Genomic DNA, 9,885 nt, shown 5'->3' on the forward strand with positions numbered 1-9,885 from the left:
GCTTACGTTATTTCTGATAGAATACTAAAAGGAAAATGGAATTTGGCACGGTCGATCTGTGCCGGGATGGCGGAAAACCCAAGACCAATTTGAAATTTTGTGACATCCGTATGAACTCAAGATTCGGTGAGATGCAATAGATGTCGGTAGTAGGTGCATTTCAGGGGTTCACCTCACTCATTCATGTTGCTGCGTGAACACAGCCTCCAGTAAGTCGTTGTTGTTGTTGTAACAGTGTTTTTATTATGTTTATTTGTTCGTTCCTCTGTTCAATCTGGCTCTGGGTCTATCTCCAGTTCCAGAAAAGTGGCTGCTTCGATGGGATGTAGCCACAGATCCACTGGAGTTAGATGGGTAGGTTTGGCGGGGCAGTTAAAAAGGTGTTGTGTGTCGTGCGGGCCCATGCCGCATACTGGGCATATGTCTTGCACGGTGCGATCGATTTCCGCCCAATACGAATTTAGGCGACTGCAATATCCCGAGCGTAGTTGAGCCAAAACTACTCTGGTTTGTCGTGGCAGCTGACGCTCCTCAGCTGCGATAGATGGAGGATGTACTCCGAGTACTTTATATACACTATAATTGCTTAAGGCCTTGGCAACTGCGTCCGTGTGAATGCTATTCAATCCTGCTTGATATGCTTGTTGATCTAGGGGTTCTCTCCTGTAACGTTGGACCTCTCCCTCTAGAGCATGGATATCCTTCCTGATCTTCCTGAATGGGCCGGTCCTACCCACAAGATGGTTATTGGGATGGCTCACACGATAACATCCAAGCAGGTACTGCAACGAAAGCATCTCATTGTGGAGGCACCCTGTCGCTGTTCTCAGGGCGGCATTCTGGCAAGTTTAAATCTTTTTCCAGTTCGAATCACGCAATCTCGGGGTCCAGACTGGAGCCGCATAGCTTACCACAGACCGACCTATCGCGTTATACGTGGCCAACAAGGTTTCTTTATCTGCACCCCAAGTGCTGCCGGGCAGGGACTTGAGGACCTTGTTCCTACTTTTCAACTGTCGCAGATAGCTGTGGCGTGTGCGCACGAAGTGAATGTAGTGTCGAATGTGACCCCCAAAATTTTAGGGCAGTTTGTGGTCGGAATTCAGCTACCGTCGACCACGACATTCAACTCACGTCCAAACTGCGCTGTCCATGTGGTGAACAGAGTGGCTGTAGATTTTGTGGGGGAATTCTGCATATTCCTCGAATGGAAAAAGGTGGTAAGATCGGTTAAATAGTTGTTCAGTCTCTCACAGATGTTATCAGGATAGGTACCCGACGCCAGGATCGTGCAATCATCCGCATACGTCACGATCTCAATGCCGTCTGGAGGGGGTGGAATACAGGAGAGGTAGAGGTTAAACAGTTCCGGAGATATCACCCCACCTTGGGGAACTCCCTGTTTCACTCTACGGGGTTTGGACTTCTTATTCCTGAATTCCACGTACGACTGGCGTCCACACATATAGTGCCTATCCAACGTTTCAAGCTTGGCCGGAGGGTTTTCTGCTCAATGTCCTCAAACAGCGTGGAGTGCCTGACTGTATCAAAGGCTTTTGATAAGTCAAGCGCCACCATCACTGTTCTATCGCACGGCCGTCTCTGGTTGAGTCCTTTACAGATATATGTGGTAATGGCGTGCAGCGCTGTTGTGCCATGCTGATGATCGGCAACTTGATAGCTATTTCTGATACTGGGGAGGAGCAAGGCCTCAAGTGTCTTTGCTTTGCGACAAAAGCGAAATCGGTCTATACGATGCATCCTTGTCTGGCTTCCGTAGTGGGACCACCCTGCCCATTTTCCAGACTTCGGGAACAATGAGGGTGGCTAGCGACAAGTTGAAGGCTTTGGTGAGATACTCGACTCCCGGCTCATCCAGCTGCTTCAACATTACCATGGAGATTCCATCAGCGCCCAACGCTTTGGATGATTTAGCGTTCCTGATGGCATTGGCAACATTATCCATTGTAAATTGTGGTGGTTCATCCTCGGCAGGAAGAGATCCCTCTGCTGGGAAATTTGGTCTTACTTCGGGTATTCGACCAGCAGGGATATGGCGAGCGGCTGCAGCAGTGATGATGTCCCGGAACGTCCTTTCCGCTACCCGAAAATCAGAAGGATTGGGCAATTCTTTGAAGTGAATCAGCTTTTTTATGATTGACGAACGTGCGACGTTCAGAGGTGATGAAGTCGGGTGGTCTGCTAATGGACACAATTATGGGGAGATGGTCTGATCCAAGGGAAATGACGGGTTGCCAGGTAACGTAATTTGTCATACCAGGTGACACGATGGTTATGTCAGGCGAACTGTGACACTCTCCTCTAATTCTGGCAGGGGCGTCCTCATTGACCGTGCAAAACGTAGAGCTATCAATCTGCTCAGCCAGCGCTGTACCTCTCTGGTCGTTTCCGAGGGCCGAATGCCACATCTCATGAAGTGCATTAAAATCCCCCAGGACCAGACGATTATGACCTTGCAAGAGCGGGCTAATGTCAGACCTATAATCAGGGATACAGCTATTTCTCGGCGGGATGTGTACATTCAGCAACTCTATCTCGGCAGCTCCACACTTGACTGCTACCCCCATGCATTCCATGTACGGGTCATTAGAGACAGGCTCAAGCGAGATAGGTCTGTATTGGACAGACTGGTGCAATAGGAAAGCCAATCCCCCACCTCCACTTCTGGTGCGATCTTTCCTCAGAACATTGTAACCATCACAATGCTCTAAGCTGTGGTTGTTGTTCAGCTTGGTTTCCTGCACCGCCGCGACCTTGATGTTCTTCCGACTCATAAAATCTACTATCTCCTCGATCTTACCTCGGAGTCCATTGCAATTCAATTGCAAAAAGGCTGCATTTCGGGGATTGGGACAACAACGGCTGGTGTTAAAGGCTGCGTGTGCGGTTGTTGTCGAGGGGACTGCGGGGGAGTTTCGTAATCAGACGACGAGGGAGTCTCGCAATCCGACAACGATTCACTGGGGACTGTGTTCACGCAGCATGCAGCAACATAGTCCCTGTCGTAGTCCCTCACGTGGACGAGTCCAGAGCAACCCCTTAGATGCACCCACTCCTTACATCTATATCATCTCACCGAAGATTGGATGTGGGTGAAGATGCGGATGTGACAAACTGAGCACAGATATATTGGTCCTGGGTATTCCTCCGTCCCGGCTCGGACCAATAGAATTCGGAGCAGGCATTCCGGGATATGCTGCTCCAAATACAGAAAAACGAAACAAATACAAACATGTACACACTGAGGTGGCAGCCGCTGGCCGGAACATTGGTTTTGTGTTGTTCCGGGTCTATCCGGTACGAAAGAACCCGCTGCCGTGGGATTGCCAGTAAGTCGTCGTCGTCAGCAGTATATAAGACTCACCAGCAGCCCCAAAAACGTCAGCCGCACACGGTTGTTGAAGTTCGAATCCCTGGAAATGCGTTAATTTTACAATTTAATTGCAATGAACTTAGAGAAGTAAAGTTGGGAGGTTAGCTTTCCTATTGCACCAGTCTGTTCAATGCAGACCTGTCTCGCATGAGCCTGGCTCTAATGATCCTTACCTAGAAAGTAAGAGGGTAGAAGTCAGGTGTGGAACTGCTGAGTTTGAGTTGCTTAACGTATACACTGCCGCTCACTTGAATAGAACCCCCTGCAAAATTTTTTTCAACCTCCATTTTTTTCTGAATTATACAAGTTATGAAGTTTTGAAGTTTTATTATATTTTGCTTCATGTGTTTGGAGTAAACTTAGTCATTCATTTGCATTCAAATCCAATTTGTATAAGAATTATACAAGGAAAAGAAAATAAAGTGAGAAATTGAAGTAAAAAATTTGGCTCATTTGAATAGAACCCCCCTTTAAAACTTGGGAATACAGAAAGATTGTATTAGAATATCGATGTATATTCACTCTATATTGAAAACGAAGTACTTTCAGTAATATTCAGTAAAAGTATATCCCTCCTGATTAAGGATACACCCGTATATCCTGCTTTGGCAAGGATTCTTTAAATAATCAGGTTTAATGCCTAACAAAGCTTGCTTTTTTCATTCAACAAGTTTATTTTTGGAAGCGTACTGTCTCCTTTAGTCGTATACTTTAGTCATAAGTCATTCCCATACATTTTAGAGAATATTTACCGCTGTAGAATATGACAGCCCCTCCAGGATATCCGCATTTCTTTTCAAAATTTTAAGTTTTGGTGACTCGAAGTGTACAAAAGTTTATAAAATCGTGATGAAATTTCCACGCTTCCAAAAATTAATTTGTTGAAAGAAAAAAGCAAGCTTTGTTAGGCATTACACCTGATTATTTAAAGAATCATTGCCAAAGCAGGATATACGGGTGTATCCTTAATCAGGAGGGATATACTTTTACTGAATATTACTGAAAGTACTTCGTTTTCAATATAGAGTGAATATACATCGATATTCTAATACAATCTTTCTGTATTCCCAAGTTTTAAAGGGGGGTTCTATTCAAATGAGCCAAATTTTTTACTTCAATTTTTCACTTTATTTTCTTTTCCTTGTATAATTCTTATACAAATTGGATTTGAATGCAAATGAATGACTAAGTTTACTCCAAACACATGAAGCAAAATATAATAAAACTTCAAAACTTCATATCTTCTATAATTCAGAAAAAATGGAGGTTGAAAAAAAAATTTGCAGGGGTGTTCTATTCAAGTGAGCGGCAGTGTATATGCCACTGATTAATAGCTGTATTCCAGGCTATAGACCCAACATTAGATCGCTTTTAGAAGGTCATAGAGTTTCGGCCATCAGCTGCCAACACCGTATCAAATCTATGTTTCCACGTAGGTTGCATGCTGCTGCAACAACAACACCTTTGAACGTCGCACTTTCATCAATCATGGAAAATCTAATTGGTCTAATTTCAGAGAGTTCACCAATCATCGAAATTGAAATTTCATCATTTTTCCCAGCGGCGTGACTAGCAAATGAGCATGATGAGCTTCGTCGAGTGAATCCTAATGACCTCGGAATTAGGGAGCTGACACAGGAAGTTAACAGGTTAGTCAGTGAGCACAGGAGTAACAAGTGGCTAGATCATTTGAAACATGGAGCCGAAATTAGTGAATTGTGGGCAACGGTAAAGTCACTGTCGCTATCCGCAGGGTCACGCTACTCAAGCCACACAAGGATCGCAAAGACTTTCGATGCTTTACTCCTCCACAGTATCAGAAATAGCTATCCAGACCGATTATCAGCATGGGTTCCGTAAGCATCACGAACAATTAGAACAAGAACTTTTTTATACTGTCAAGCCTTGGTCGCCAGTGGAATTCCGGAACATGAAGCAGAACCCCCTTGAGAGAAACAAGGAACTGTTTAACCTCTCCGGAACTGTTTAACCACTATCTCTCCTGTATTACGCCCCCTCCAGACGCCATTGAAATTGAAACGTATGCGGATGATTGTACGATCTTGGCGTCAGGTACCTTCCCTTTAGTCATTTTTGAGAGGGTAATCTTCTATTTCATTGATCTTACAACCGTTTTCCACGCGAGGAATATGCAAATATTCGCCTCTAAATCTACGGTCACTCTGTTCACCACATGGACGACAAAGGTGAGAACTAAGTTGAATCTCATGGTCGATGGTAGCAGAATTCCGACGAAAAACTACCCCAAAATGCTAGAAGTTATAATCGACAGCATTTTCATGGTAGTCAATTCCATATCCGGCAGCACTTGAGGTGACCACATACATATAACAGTCTGGGGTAAGCTATGCGGCGCCAGTATGGTCCGCGAATATAAGTGCAACGCAAATGGCACGTCTGATGTTTTCCCCCAAGATCGGAATCGAAACGCATATAATTTTGACTTTACATATTCTCACAGGAAAAAGTCTAACGGAGTAATATGAGACGATCTTGGTGGTCAGTCGACTGGTCCAAAACGTGCTCGCCGAATTGTTCTTTCAATAAATCCATTGATTAATGTGATGTGTGGGAAGTGTCGCCGTTTTGTTGAAACCAAATGTCGCCGAGATTACAAGCTTCAATTTCAGATATCAAATGGTCAGTTATCACGACGCAATAACGGCCGCCATTGACGATGAAGTCCTAACCGGCATCATTTTGAAGAAATAGGGTCCGACGATTTTTTCTGGCAGCTCTTCAATCTCTTTAAGCTGCTCTTCTTCCCAAATGTGGCAATTTTGCTTCTTTACTGTATCTATAAAACCAGAAAATTGCCTCATCACTGAACAAAATTAAGCACTCCCTACAAAACGCGAATTTTCGTAATAAAGTTGAATGATTTGTAAACGTTGTAGATGCGTTTCCATGATAAAATGTCAAACAGTACTAAACAAAAATAATATGAAAACGTGACACGATTCTCGCGTGATGTGTCAAAAAAGGCTGTTGAAAAAAGTACCTCTTGTTGGATCTCCCGTTATATTTGAAAAAAAAGCGTTTACGATATTTTTATGATTCTCAGAAGTAAACAAATTAGTGAGAAACAAATGTTATGTCAGTTTGGTTATCTCATGTAGTTCTAATGTTTATTTTTATACCCTATACCACAATGTGGAAAAGGGTATTATAAGTTTGTTTTGGTAAAAATTCATGTAACACCGCGAAATATTCGTCGGAGACCACCAATGTGGTATACCAATCTTCATATCTCGACGAGATAAAGCGATTTTGAGATGTGTGTCCGTCCGTCCGTCCGTCCGTCTGTCCATTATAAATTGTAAACACGCTCCAGGCCGCAATTATGGACCGATCGTCACGAAATTTTGTGTGGATGTCGGGTTCAGATCAGAATAGATCCCAATTCTTATTGGTGATGATCGCGAAATATTTAGCGGGTGAAATGGACCAAAAACATAATATTTATCCAATTTTCTAGCGGCTCTGTAGGTCTCAATAATAGTCCGATCAACGCGTAATTTTAAATAAGGTAAGAGTATATCACATAGGAGAAGCTTGCAATTCGAGATGGCGATCGGATAATATTTAGAGGGTTAAATGGACCAAAACCTTTGTGTGAAAATTGTGAAAATTTTTAATTTACAGCTTATATCTTAATTCCTGGAAGTGACATTCCCGACAAGTGAGATATACTTGAAAGTGGAACGCTTGACCTTTCAATTGATGCCAATTATGTTGGTGTACATGCTAAGATAACAGAGTTACAGCCTAATATATTCCATTATTTGTTTGTAGTGTAATAATAAACTCGCTAGAAGTCGCAATTATACATCAATAGTCACGAAATTTTGCACCGGGTAAGAGTATAGGTCGAAAAAGATGCCTACAATTTTGAATGATGATCTGATATTCTTAAGCGGGTGAAATGGACCATTACTTTTGTATGAAAAATATAAAAATTTTATTTTTGGTCGATATTTTAATTCCTTGAGGACATATATATTTCGCAAAGTAGCCTAGATATGGAAAAAAAACTACTGACCTTTCCTCTGATGTAAATTGCAATAAAGTGTTTGCTAGATAACGGGCCTACTGCCTAATATATAATGGGTTCTGTGTAGAGAACCACATTTTTATCCCATGCTACATATTGTCTCTCCAAAAATTTATGTAACACCACAAAATATTCATCCTAGACCCCTTATTTGGTATGTCAAAATTCATATCTCGACGAGACAAAGCGATTTAGCGATGTGTGTCCGTCCATTAAAAATTGTAAACAAGCTTAAGGCCGCAATTATGGACCGATTGTAAAGAATTTTTTAAGGAGGTTGGGTTCGGGCCAGAATAGAAATGATTAGCTTTTGGTGATGATCGTGAAATGGACCAAAAACAAAATTTTAACGAATTTTGTAGCGGCTCTGTAGGTCAAAATTTTAAACAAAGTTTGAGTTTATGATGAAGAAGAAGCGTACAAACCAACGTGAAGATCAGCTAATACTTAGCGGGTTAAATGAACTGAAACTTTTGTGTGAAATTGGTAAAAATTTCAATAACGTAGCGGTTAAACACCGGAAGTAGTAGTACTACATAAGTGGGGTTCATTACATTTTAGTTTGTGTGAACTAAATTTTCCTTTCCTGCTACAAAAGTCTCTTTGTCATGCTAGATAACTTTTTGGTTTTGGTTATAAGTATTATACATTACATCTCTAATATTTGATAATTAAATGTTCACAATCATTGAAAAGAAGTTCCGTGGAGAGCGATTGTCCAGGGATAGTGGTATAGGGTATCCCATGGTCGGCTCCGTCCGACTATAGACTTTTCTTACTTGTTAATTATATATCTGCTTGCAGTGACTTCAAAAAAATTGCCCATAATTCTGATAAATTCATTAATTCGCCTTATAATTAATATTTTATGTAATCTTATGTAGAAACTCATCACGCTATGATACAAGAGTATGAGGTTGTAAAAAAGTCATAACCCTAATAAACACACCATTTGTATTTTAAAATATTATCCAATAGCGGTTGCTTTTAGTGCAACGTTTTCTTCCGGCATCCTTCACTGAATACATTTGTAATAGTGTATGTAAATCAAAGATGTTTTCAACATAAGTTTTTAATTCAATTTTCAATTAATTTCAATAAGAAAGTATTATGTATAGAATTTTGGTACACAATATGCTACCCCAGATAGCATTTAGAAGACTGTTTTTTCAAAAATCACATTGAGGAGTCTTTTTAGAGTCCTTTTGGTGATCAAAAATTGATTAAGTCGCTTGTGTGATCAGAAAGGGACTCGAAAGTGACTCCCTGTAATGATTAAAAAGAGTTCAATTTAAAATACAACAACAAATGTGTAGCAATCACAAATAAATCATTGAGGTGTTTAAAATGTGACAATTTTTTGTTATTTATTGTCACATTTTGATCATCTGGAAGATTGAAAAATGCTTAATCAAAAAAGGGTCATACAGGTGTTTGAAAAGTGATTATAATTATGTATACTCTGATCATATTTTGAACAGTTAGGTGATTAAAAACTGATTGCTTTGTTTTATTTTTATTTGGGTGTAAATAAAAAAATAAAATTCTCATATACACTTTCTACAAAATTTTGATATAAATGTAACGTATAATATTAAAGGTACAGACAAACACAACACAACAGGTTTTGCCAAGTGAAATGAAGAAGCAGTATACTAACCACCAAGCAACATAAAGGATAATTAAAAGACATAACAAAGCAGAAAAGACTATAAAACAAAGAAAAGAAACAAAGAAGAATAAAAAATAAAATTTTTTTAATTTATTTCGTCTAACAAAAAGACTCATAAATGACTCCCTAAAGACTCATAAATGATTATAAACATGACTCTAAAAAGACTCGAAAAAGGGTCCGAAATTAATCAACAAAACACCAATAAATGATTGAAATACGACTCGAAAAAGACTCATTTGTGATTTGTTTAGAAGAGTCGCCTGAGGTTATGTTTTCCTACCGACAAAGGAGTCATTTATGATCAGAAAATGAGCTCATATTCTAGCTTTTTAATCGTGCAGTCGGATCAAAAAAGACTCGAATTTGATTAAAATTTTCAAAAAATGCTGACTGGGACGTTCTCAAAAACAAGTAGCATACACATATACAAACATACGCATCAACATTAATAGGACAATGTTAAATGCATTCAAGCACAACAAGAAATATACACATACACAATGTTCACACACAGACGTTCAAATGTGTTAAAACGGCAACTTGTTGAACGCCATACTATATTTGTTTTGCAACAGAGGCGTGTTTTAAGGCTTTGTCATGAGTGTTACTCATACGCCCCAATTACGGACAACCGATTTGTGGCGTATACATTACGTGCACAAATAAGAATCAATTTAAGATTTAGGTTCCATATTTTCTTTTGCATACTTTAGGGGGCTGTTGTTATGTATATTAATGTGT

Source organism: Musca autumnalis, unplaced genomic scaffold, assembly GCF_047663935.1.
Source record: "Musca autumnalis isolate F117 unplaced genomic scaffold, ASM4766393v1 scaffold_1, whole genome shotgun sequence".
NCBI classification, from domain to species: domain Eukaryota; kingdom Metazoa; phylum Arthropoda; class Insecta; order Diptera; family Muscidae; genus Musca; species Musca autumnalis.